The sequence below is a fragment of the Pelophylax lessonae genome (assembly GCF_965119305.1).
Source record: "Pelophylax lessonae genome assembly, chromosome: 4".
NCBI classification, from domain to species: Eukaryota; Metazoa; Chordata; class Amphibia; order Anura; family Ranidae; genus Pelophylax; species Pelophylax lessonae.
The window spans coordinates 272,362,798-272,374,572 of NC_138771.1; the positions used below are offsets into that span (position 1 = coordinate 272,362,798).

At 43.9% G+C, this 11,775-nt stretch overlaps 1 pseudogene across 1 annotated transcript; it reads right to left on the minus strand.

The window, feature by feature from the left end:
* Nucleotides 1-8,896: 8,896 nt before the first annotated feature.
* Nucleotides 8,897-9,890, minus strand: LOC309554582 (protein mab-21-like 2; annotated as a pseudogene). Its single transcript has 2 exons — nt 9,310-9,890; nt 8,897-9,092 (listed from the first exon to the last, which is right to left on the minus strand). The product of its transcript is annotated as a protein mab-21-like 2 (transcript).
* Nucleotides 9,891-11,775: the final 1,885 nt, after the last annotated feature.

An 11,775-nucleotide genomic window follows, 5' to 3' on the forward strand; every position in this document is an offset into this window, starting at 1 on the left:
ATTCTTTTTTAATACACATGTCTTTTGGTTCATAGCTGCAGCAGCTTTAGAAATACATGGGTATGCTCCCCCAAATTTTTTGCCTGTTTATTATGTATTCGGTCTGACCAGACTATCGAGGTTGAGCAACCCTCCCCACCCCCCCACACACACCTGTACTCAATCAGTGTCCACCATCAAGTGGATATAGGAGGAGTCCCCTGTAGTGCATTTGCACATCCTTCCCAGCAAGGAGTATTATCTCCAAGGGTTAGAAAGGCTGGATTCATCTCTTTTTCATGGATAGTGTAGGACCCACTGATAATGGGGTACTTTGACGCAGTAGTGGGCTTGAGCACGATATGGCCATATGGTGGGACCAAACCCCCATTTTTATTTATGTATCGTCTTCAGATTTGGTAGTTATTTCTTTTGCATTTGCGCGCTATTCTTTTTTAATAAGTATGTCTCCTGATCTGAACTTAATCGAGCACCTACGGGGAATTCTGAAGAGACAAGATGAGCATCACTCTCCATCCAGCATCCAGGCTCTAAAATAGATTGTTCTTGAAGAATATAAAAAGATAGATGTTTCAATATGTTGCCAACTTGTTCATTCCATGCCTAGAAGACTTGGTGCTGTCCTTACAAATCATGGAGGTCATACAAAATACTAGATGTAGTGGTTTTTGTTGTGGGATGTATTCATTTTTGCATCAACTAATTTGAGTAAAACTAAAGATTTTGTAATCTAAGTTATATTATCAACCTTACTTTCATGTAATGAGCTAAACATTTGTTCTAAAAAAAAAACAACTCAGTTTGTCAACATTTTGGCAATTGTTTTTGTGTTCCTTGAGATATTGATTAAAATCTTACTTTTCAAAAGGGGTGTACTCATTTATGCTGAGCACTGTATCATACTGAAGAAAAAACATTAAAACGAAGAGGGTACGTTAAACTTTATGCAAACCACTGTCAACAAAGAAAAGATTATAGATGGACAGGCCGCTTCAGGGTTCTATAAATGTCTATGTACAAGCTGAATACAGTTGCCATAGCTGTATGAAACAGACATAAGGTCCAGTAATTTCCTTTTTTTGAGGTTTAAGTTAGATTTAATGTTGAAGAAAAATGCAAGGTCTATTAATTAAGTCTGGGCTCTCGTGCCTCATAAAAATCTTCAAAATACTTTGAAAATGTACCTACAAAGAAAAAAGTTATAATTTATATATATTTATAAACTTACATTTCCTGTCTTCTGCATTGCAGGGCATAACATTTAGTATCCTTCTGGTGAAATTCCTGGAGAATAATAAGAACCCTAAGAGCCGGTTCACATTAGAGCGATCCGACTTGCCGGGGCGACCTCACAAGTCGCGGTGCGCTGCTTGCACCGTGACCTCGGAGCGTCCGGCGCGGACTTCATAACATTGAAGTCTTTGCAGGTCGCTCCGGGTCGCCCCAAAGAAGCTCCGGACCCTTTTTCTAAGTCGGAGCGACTTCTGTCGCTCCTATTAGAATGGGTCCACAGCTTCTCTATGGCAGGCGACCTACGGCGACCTGTCAGGCAACCAGGTCGCCTGACAGGTCGCCCCAGTGTGAACCGGCTCTGAATCTCACAAGAAGACACTCTAGTCCACTGCAATTGTGTCTTCTCACATAATTTGTGCTGCTGTGTTTCCCAAAATTTTGAGAAGGAGCATGATGTCACCCTCACCATATGGTGAGATAAGTAAATAATCAAAACTGGTTTCCTTACAGGTACATTTTTGAAGCAGAGTGCCCCTTTACCCGCCTTCCCTGCACATGCAGGGCCCTTTATTTAACTCCGTTACCCACAATTTCTTGGATTTTTAACACATCCAGGCGATATAGACTATGGCCCCTCTCACCTACCTTTGTTCTATAGAACCATGCCTGTTGGAGCAGCCTGACTGGGCTAGCTTGCTGCATTCAGGTACAGAACCCCCAATATCAGAATTGGGCCACTGAGGGGCGTAACAGCAAGCAGCACTAACCTAAGTGGATATTGTCCGCACAGATTCCCCAATACAGCCATTCAAGCAGAGATGGCATATAGTCAGCAAAGGTTAAGTAAACATCACTTTGTGTCTGTTTCCTGGCTGATACAGGGTGGAACCCAGACCTAATAAGCAGATTTTACTAAAATGTGTGTAGGATACAAGAATGTCTAATATAGAAAATAGATTTAACAAAAACCTGTGCTTACGTAATAACAAATAACAGGTTGGTCTGCACCTCAGCAATGTATTATAACCTTTCCATTATTCCATCATCGCTCTATTCATTTGCTGAAAGCAAAGAAATTATTTGGTATTTCTGGGTATCTGAGGAGTATGTGACTCCTCCCCCTAGAGCTGGTGCTACAGGATGTAGCACCCTACAGGTAGGTGCTAGGTAAAGTATATGGGTCATGGCTGCCTAACAGCAGGGACATGATTTTCAGTTGGTTGTCATTGTTCCCAGGTGTGTATGCTGAGAGGGAAATCTCCCCACTGGCTCTATGAAAGGCTTCTCATTGGGTAGTGGAGGAAACCCAATCAGGGACACATTCAGGCTTGTAACTACCCCAGAAGGCAGATTCTGCCACAGAGGATTCTGGGAGTGGGTATAAGTTTTGAGGGAACGCATGACGCAGCATCTTTGGCGGGAAGCAGAGTCCCAGGAGGGAGAGTACGGCTGTTTCTCCTCCTGTCAGAGGAAGCGGGTGTTCCGGGTGGTGGCCTGGGAATCCAAAGAGAGTGAAGCTGAGCTGCAGAGGGATCCGGTGTGCCGAGAACCAGCGGAGAAAGAGAGGGCCAGTTCCAGGAAAGCCTACAAAGGTCGTGAGTACTGTGGACTGCCCGTGGGGGTCTGCCTAGAGTCAAGGGGGAACCACTCCAGAGAAGGTTCTAGGGATCCAGGAGTCAGCTAGCGGTTAAAGGGGGTGCCTAGTCAGAGGACCCTGAAGTATTAGAGGGGGTACCTAGGTAGAGGACCCTGAAGTGTAAAGGGGGCACCTGCAGTTTGGGCCCTGAAGAGTCAGTGTACAGTGTGAAGTGTACAAGTTAAGAGTTGCAGCAGCACAAGTATCTACACAGAGCTACCTAAGCCAGTGCAGGGCTGGAGGGAGCTGTTCAGTGACTTTGGAGCCAAAGCAGTGTCAGGAGTCAAGTGTTATACAGTCCTGGATCTTCTGAATTATGGTCGAGGTTCCAGAACAGTTTCAGTACTACAGTATCTATAGGCGTCAGAAAGCGTCTGTGGGCATTCAGCTGGCGTCAAGGTAGTGCCAACAGGCATTTTTCTTCAAGTGTTCCAAAGTGTACCTAGTTGAGCCAGGGGAGTATCCCACTCATTCCCTTCTCCCATCCCCTAATTACAATAAAACAAACAAACCAAAGATGCCAGAATGGTCATTGTCTCAGTTCTCACACCTGGGGTCACAACTCAAATGTGTTGGAAGTGTCACCGGTAGCAATGGCAGACCCATCATAGGCTGAAGGCCTAAAAATCCTGCTACAAGTATAACGACTAGGAGCTTACAGAGTGCCTCCTTTCTTGTCTCCAGTAAATGATCGGAGTTGTTTTGCAGTAGTGGGGTGGATCGGAGTAAGTCCCGGTTCACACTGGTGCGATGCGGAAAACTCTGCGAATCAGTGTCGGTTCCCACATAGCACCAGAATCGCACAGTGGTTCACACGGAGATCTGCGAATCGCTGGGGGTGTCAATGTAACCCCCCTAGATTGATTCGCAGACAGCAGTGCGAACTGTGAAATGGTGCAGGAATCGGATCGCATAGGTGTGAACACAATTAAATTCGATTCCTGCCAAAAATTAGAGCCAAAAAAAGGGTCCTGCATAATTTTGGTGCGAATGTGATGCAATTTCAGCCATTGCATCGCACAGACATGCGGTGGAAATCACATGTGATGTCTGGTATCGCACTAATGTGAACCGGCACTAAATGTGCTCTTGGGGATAGTTGACAGTTCCTATACAACGTATCCATCCAATAATTTTTTATTCAATCCACTGCTCAGAGCATGCAGAACGTGTTAAAATCGTTTTTTTGTGGATGAATTTCTCTTTATATCTTTTTTTATCTTTATATCTATTTTTATCTTTACTTGTGGCCAGCTCAGAGTTTATTTTCCCCACAGTGTAGGAGAGGGTTTAACCTTTTCTGGGTCATCTAAGTTGGGGAGAGGAGTGGAGCAAAGGAAATCTGCTGCTGTGGAGGGGGACTGGGGAGTTGGTTGTTCCTATGCAAAGTGTCCATCCAATAATTTTTTTTAATCAATGCACTGCTGTGGGCATACAGAAAGTGTGAAAATAGTTATCTCTGTCTTGTAAGATTTTAGGAAAAGGGGAAAAACGTGTATGTGTGTTGGGGGGCACTTTGCTCTGCACGCAGGGGTACCTTTTGCGAGTGCGGGCTCATCAATACCTGGGATCAGGAGGGGCCGTGTTCATGTGAAGGTCCAACGGGCGGTACCCGAGCTTAAAGATGAGCCCTAAACTGTGTGCTCATCTCCTGAGACAATACATACTTTGCTGTCAGGTGTTTGCATGTAGGAGGAAAACTGCTGGACCCATGCCCTTTCCAATAGTCCAGCGTACCTCTGCCACCTCACTCCCAGTGACAGAATGTGGTCCCTCCGAGCGGTCAGGTACACAAGAGCTCAGGAGCGCGGGTTCGATCCCAGATGCCTTGGGAAACTGACCTTTAGGGTGGGAGGCTAGACCACTGTCCCCTTGCTACCAGAGGACCTGTCACCTGTGGCAGGTACCATGCTTCATACAATGCTATACACTTCCCACCACTTCTTGGTTACCCCTGGCAGCTACATCCCTCCTCCAACTCTTCTGCCAAGTTAACCCTTCTTAATGGCTTTCTACTTGCACATTGTGTGTGTTTAACAAGCTCTGTTCTTCTGAAACACCATGTACCACCTTAAACCCCTTTAAATACCAAGACCAGGCTTGGAACCGTTAATACAACTTTACTAAGCATTCAGCAACACAGTTCAACAGCACACTACATAAAACAGAGTTCAGCTCTAACTAATACAGGCTGCAATGTTCATACCTTCCAAAGAAGCAAAGTTCATTCAGCAAGAGTCCAGTAATGATAGGTTCCTAGTCCAGGGAGAATCCCAGCAGGGTGACCCAGCAAGGGGGTCACATGCTCCAGTATCCAGAGATTTACTAATGTATAAAACTCCCCTACATTCTTGTATTTGGTGTTTTTTTTTTGTTTTGTTTTGCTATGTCTTGTTGAATAATGTGCAAATTAAGGAATGTAGATCTGCAGATACATAAACATTATGTTTGCCATTCACATCCTTTCCTTTCCAAAACTGACTTGCAGCAGACTCTCTGAGATTCTTCACTCGCCATGCAAGACCAGTGCTAGACTATTTGGCACCCTAGGCAAGACCAGCTACTCGTGCCATCAACCCCAAATAAAAAAAAACTTACAAATGTTTAAAAACAGCAGAAAATTGTAATACAACAATATTAACCAAAAAACAATAATTAACCACTTAAGGACCAAGCCTATTTCTGACACATGTTGTTTACAAGTTAAAATCAGCACTTTTTGCTAGAAAATGACTTAGAAACCCCAAACATTATATATATATATATATATATATATATATATATATATATATATACACACATACATATTTTTTTTTAGCAAAGACTCTGGAGAATAAAATGGCGGTCATTGCAATATTTTTTGTCACGCGGTATTTGCGCAGCGGTCTTTCAAATGCAATTTTTTTGTAAAAAAATAAAATTCACTGCATTTAAAAAAACTAAAAATTAAAGTTAGCCCAATTTTTGTGGAACTGGTGGAATGACGACAAACTACAGTACTTAAAAATCTCCATAGGGGACGCTTTAAAATGTTTTTAACGGTTACCAGTTTAGAGTTACAGAGGAGATCTTTTTGGAGAATTATTGCTCTCGCTCTGGCGATCGCAGGGATACCTCAGATGTGTGATTTGAACACTGTTTTAATTTGCCGGGCACGACTTACGTATGCATTTTCTTTCTTGCGTGAGCTCACGGGGACAGGGGCGCTTTTAAAATTGTCTTTTTTTCCTATTTATTTTATTTAATTTTTTATTTTTAACACTGACCCCCTCCACTGCACTTCAAAGTATTCAAAATGTTGAAATCTGCATTTTTGAATACTGACTGTTTTTAAATCTGCGCCATTGGCAGCCGAGTAAACCAGAAGTGACATTGTGATGATGCTTTCAGGTTACATGATACTCCAACCAGCCGACACATCCCCCAGGGGGACGGGAGACCCAGGCAGAGCTGTGGAAGGCGGCGGGAGGGGGGACGTCCCCTCCCGCTCACTGGGATAACGGCCGAGCGGCTCTAAAAAACGGTACCAGGCATCATCCTGGTACAACCACTTCTGCAAGCCAACGTACATGAACGTTAGTTTGCGGGAAGTGGTTAACCAAATATAAATTATCTATTTTTCTAGCAGTAAGGCTGGCCCTGGTTGTACAGTCTTTACTTTACTCAATACACTTTAAATTACTTAATATACTATAATTCCAATCCAGCTCTTTATACATTTGTATAGTTCTCTAAGCTTCGTTCTGTTTGATGAATGTAATGGAGTGATAAATAAAACAGGGTTTATTAAAATTATTTCAGACACCACAAAGCACTCTGACATTCCTACACACTGGATGCATTCTCTGTTCTTATATACAATAGCTTGCAAAAGTGAGTACACCCCTCACATTTTTGTAAAATTTTTATTATATCTTTTCATGTGACAACATTTAAGAAATGACACTTTGCTACAATGTAAAGTAGTGAGTGTACAGCTTGTATAACAGTGTAAATTTCATGTCCCCTCAATATAACTCAACACACAGCCAATAATGTCTAAACCGCTGGCAACAAAAGTGAGTACACCCCTAAGTGAAATAGTCCAAATTGTGCATAATTAGCCATTTTTCCTCCCTGGAATCATGTGACTCGTTAGTGTTACAAGGTCTCAGGTGTGAATAGGGAGCAGGTGTGTTAAATTTTGTGTTATCGCTCTTACTCTCTCATACTGGTCACTGAAAATTCAACATGGCACCTCATGGCAAAGAACTCTGAGAATCTGAAAAAAATAATTGTTGCTCTACATAAAGATGGCCCAGGCTATAAAAAGATTGCCAAAACCCTGAAACTGAGCTGCAGCACGGTGACCAAGACCATACAGTGGTTTAACAGGACAGGTTCCACTCAGAACAGGCCTCACCATGGTCGACCAAAGGAGTTGAGTGCACGTGCTCAGCGTCATATCCAGAGGCTGTCTTTGGGAAATAGAGGTATGATTTCTGCCAGCATTGCTACAGAGGTTGAAGGGATGGGGGGGTCAGCCTGTCAGTGCTCAGACCCCATGCTGCACACTGCATCAAATTGGTCTGTATGGCTGTAGTCCCAGAATTAAGCCTCTTCTAAAGATGATGCACAAGAAAGCCCCCAAACAGTTTGCTTAAGACAAGCAGACTAAGGACGTGGATTACTGGAACCAAGTCCTGTGGTCTGATGAGACCAAGATAAACTTATTTGGTTCAGATAGTGTCAAGCGTGGTGGCAACCGGGTGAAAGGTACAAAAACAAGAGTGTCTTGCCTACAGTCAAGCATGGTGGTGGGAGTGTCATGGTCTGGGGCTGCATGAGTGCTGCTGGCACTGGGGAGCTACAGTTCATTCAGGGGACCATGAATGCCAACATGCACTGTGACATACTGAAGCAGAGCATGATCCCCTCCCTTCGGAAACTGGGCCACAGGGCAGTATTCCAACATGATAACAACCACAAACACACCTCCAAGATGACTGCCTAGCTAAAGAAGCTGAGGGTAAAGGTGATGGACTGGCCAAGAAGGTCTCCAGACCTAAACCCTATTGAGCATCTGTGGGGCATCCCCAACTTAAGGTAGAGGAGCGCAAGGTCTTTAACATCCACCAGCTCTGTGATGTCATCATGGAGGAGTGGAAGTGGCAACCTATGAACCTCTGGTGAACTCCATGCTCAAGAGGGTTAAGGCAGTGCTAGAAAATAATGGTGGCCACACAAAATATGAACACTTTGGGCCTAATTTGGACATTTCCACTTAGGGGTGTACTCACTTTTGTTGCCAGCAGTTTAGACATTAATGGCTGCGTGTTGAGTTATTTTGAGGGGACAGCAAATTTACAGTTATTCAAGCTGTACACTCACTACTTTACATTGTAGCAAAGTTTCATTTCTTCAGTGTTGTCACATGAAAAGATATAATAAAATATTTACAAAAATGTGAGGGGTGTACTCACTTCTGTGAGATACTGTATAAAGACAAATATCTGAAGTTATATTTGTTGTTTTTTTATTGGTCTTTTTCTGGTTTCAATGTGTCAGCTGCTGGGCACAGGCTGATGTTGGCACTATAATACATTTAACCTTGATAAACTTGTAAAGGAGAAAGTTTGTACATATAGTTTAAATAATTTTTTGTTCACTTTGTGACAAACATTGAGGCAAAAAAAAATAATAATAATAAAAAACGCAAATGCTACAGGGGACACCATGCCAACATGGGGCAAAAAGACCCTGCGGGACAGACACATGGAACTGCCCGGGCAGCCGCTCAACAACTATCAAACCTTCAAAGGGTGGGACATGGTGGGACTTTTACTTGCACAGGAGGTGAGAGGTGACTCTGCCCTTCCAAACATTGTGAATCAAGTCACACGAGAAGCAATCAGACTTAAGAAAATCAAGTTACCTTTTCATAATGAAACGTAGCAACTTTCTTTTTATTATTATTATTATTTTTTTTTGCCTGAATGTTTGTCACAAAGTGAACAAAAAATTATTTAAACTATATGTACAAAGTTGCTACGTTTCATTATGAAAAGGTAACTTGATTTTCTTAAGTCTGATTGCTTCTCGTGTGACTTGATTCACAATGTTTGGAAGGGCAGAGTCACCTCTCACCTCCTGTGCAAGTAAAAGTCCCACCATGTCCCACCCTTTGAAGGTTTGATAGTTGTTGAGCGGCTGCCCGGGCAGTTCCATGTGTCTGTCCCGCAGGGTCTTTTTGCCCCATGTTGGCATGGTGTCCCCCGTAGCATTTGCAGTGCCAAGGCAGTGTAGGACTGGCCATAAGAAGGATTACTTTGACGCAGTTGGTCAGCTTAAACATGTATTGCAATATATGTGAACTAAATATTCCTGTTTTTCATTGCATAGTTTGCTGGAAAGGGTGTAGCAGTGTGCAGAGGGTCAATCCATAATTTTTAGTGTCCCACAGAGTCTTCAGGATGGACAGACATTTGTTCCTGCAGCCCCCCAGTAACAGCCAGTTCTTGGCCTTGGCGAACTGAAGCACCTGGGCATCGCTCCCAGTGGAGCTCTGCTTGCCCAGAGTAGCACTCTTTGGAGAGCAGGTCGAAGCCCCCCGCCTTGACCTCTGCCACCCTGTTGGGGCCCTGCCAGGGGATGTGGGGGAGGAGACACTGAGACGCACTAAGGGGCCAGATGCATGTGCACTTGAAGGCCGGGGTTATCTGCACCACATAGTGCTCCCAGATCCACAGGCGGACCTCGCTGGTGTCAGGGATCATCTTCACCATGTCCCAGTAGCTGCACTTGTCCATGGCCTGGGCCACCAAAGTCTGGAAGCAGGAGCAGATCTTCCTGGTGGAGAGGTAGCCAGAGGCCATGTTGAATTCTACCCACAGGGATATGCTCAGCCTGGCAGGGAGCTGTCATCCATGAAGTTGAAGACCCCCATCTGGTTGAGGTAGAACACCACCTCAAACTTGGTTGGGGAGACCACCTCCAGGCCCTCGTAGTGGGCGTCAATCTTGGTCAGGAAGCTGATGAAGCGGGGTTGTTAGGAAGCCGACAGAGAGTAGGGAAACCAGTGGCCATGGTCCTCCCCCCCCCTAGTTGGCAGTGCGCCCTAGTTGGCAGCGCGCCCTAGGTGGCTACCTAGTTCGCCTAGCAGTAGTGCCGACCCTGTCGCCATGGGCTCTCTTTGCAACTCCATTTCAGCACACAAATAGCAGTAGGGAATCTGAGGACATTATTGGTTACTTCTTCTGGCTTTGAAGACATCGAAGAAGCTGAATGGTTTCACAGCAATAACTGACTGAGGAAGGGAAGAAGCTGCACACACATAGAAAGTTATTTTCAAAAGAATAAAAATTACCCATAAGGACCAGAAGTGTAGAAGTTTTGGAAACGTTCATATAATAACTAACTTTTGTCCTCTATCCTGCATTTCTTTTTTTTATGCTCCTGTTCACAATCTTTCATATTTTGTTTTCCAGGAAAGTGCACTCCCTGGAATAGTATCTTGTTATTTGGACCTCCAGGAATACGAAAGACTCACCTGGTTAAAGCTGTCGCCACTGAAGCCAGTAACTCTGCTTTCTTTTCTGTGTCTTCTTCTGACCTGATGTCTAAGTGGCTGAGAGAGAATGATAAGTATGTGGATGGGTGGCTTAAAGCCCAGGCCCAGCCAAAACTTTTTTTCGTTTTAAAATAGAATGGAGACGGGCTTGAACTTCTGTCATGTTTTTATTACTGAACCAATTAGGGAGATCTCCCCACAACTCCCTCTGACACCCATCACTAGTCCAATAATTTAAAGTAAATATTATTGACAGGGGAACACATCAATAATAATGTAGTGGAAATTCTAACTATTCACAGCTCCTGGCAAAGTTCCTGACAAGGTATCTAACCCTTCCCCACTTCATAAAAAAATTCTCTAAAGTTACCTACTTTATGACTTCACATATTCCTCGTAAATTTTAAAGCTGGGTTCCACTCTTAGCCGCATTTTATTTTAGGCACCATTGACATCAGAATGAATGGGCTCAAATCACACTACACTGAACCTCATGTGAATTCAATTACAGATGTAAATTTTGTTCTTTCCTTTGCCATTCCTAGTGTGAACCGGCTCTAACATCATGAAAATCGGAGCTAGAAGAGTGACACTCTATAGTGGTGCACAATAAAGCCAGACACTTTGTGGTTAGAACTCACTATGATAAGCAACCAGTGATTGATTCACCCCACCAGTAACACAATAGAGAGGATTAAAGTGGTTGTAAAGGTTCGGCTTTTTTTTCTTAAAATAATAAACATGTTTTACTTGCCTCCCCTGTGACATTGCACAGAGCAGCTCCCAAACCTCCTCTTCTGGGGTCCCCCGCAGAAGCTCTTGGTTCCTCCTTCTCAGTGTCTGCCAAGATATGCAGGTTCACTTCCAGAGCTGTGCTGTGTGTGTCCATAGACACACACAGTGCTGCTTGGCCCCACTTCCTGCTCCATCCTCACTGGATTTGATTGACAGCAGCAGAAGCCAATGGCTCCTGTTGCTGCCTCTGTGCCTGTGAGGAGAGAGAGAGAGCAGCGACGCTGCTCTCAGGCACCACATTGGATTGAAAGAGGAGCTAGGTAAGTATTTACAGGGGAGCCAATGTTGGAAGATTTTTTTACCTTAATGCATAGAATGTCTTTAGAACGCCTTAAAATGATCGTGCTATAGAAGGCTGGATATTAAGACAGTTGTTACTCACTTTGTGCTTCACTCCAGTGCTAAGAAGTGAAACCTCTGTGGAAAAGCAGCAGTAGGGGAAGTAAATGACAGATGATGGACAACAAAAACAGCAACTACAGTTCATAGTGAGAACAAGGCAACTTGAAAAAACAGGGCTTAGAGAGTTGGGGAATGTAATTGGGTAGTCAACACCGGAGAA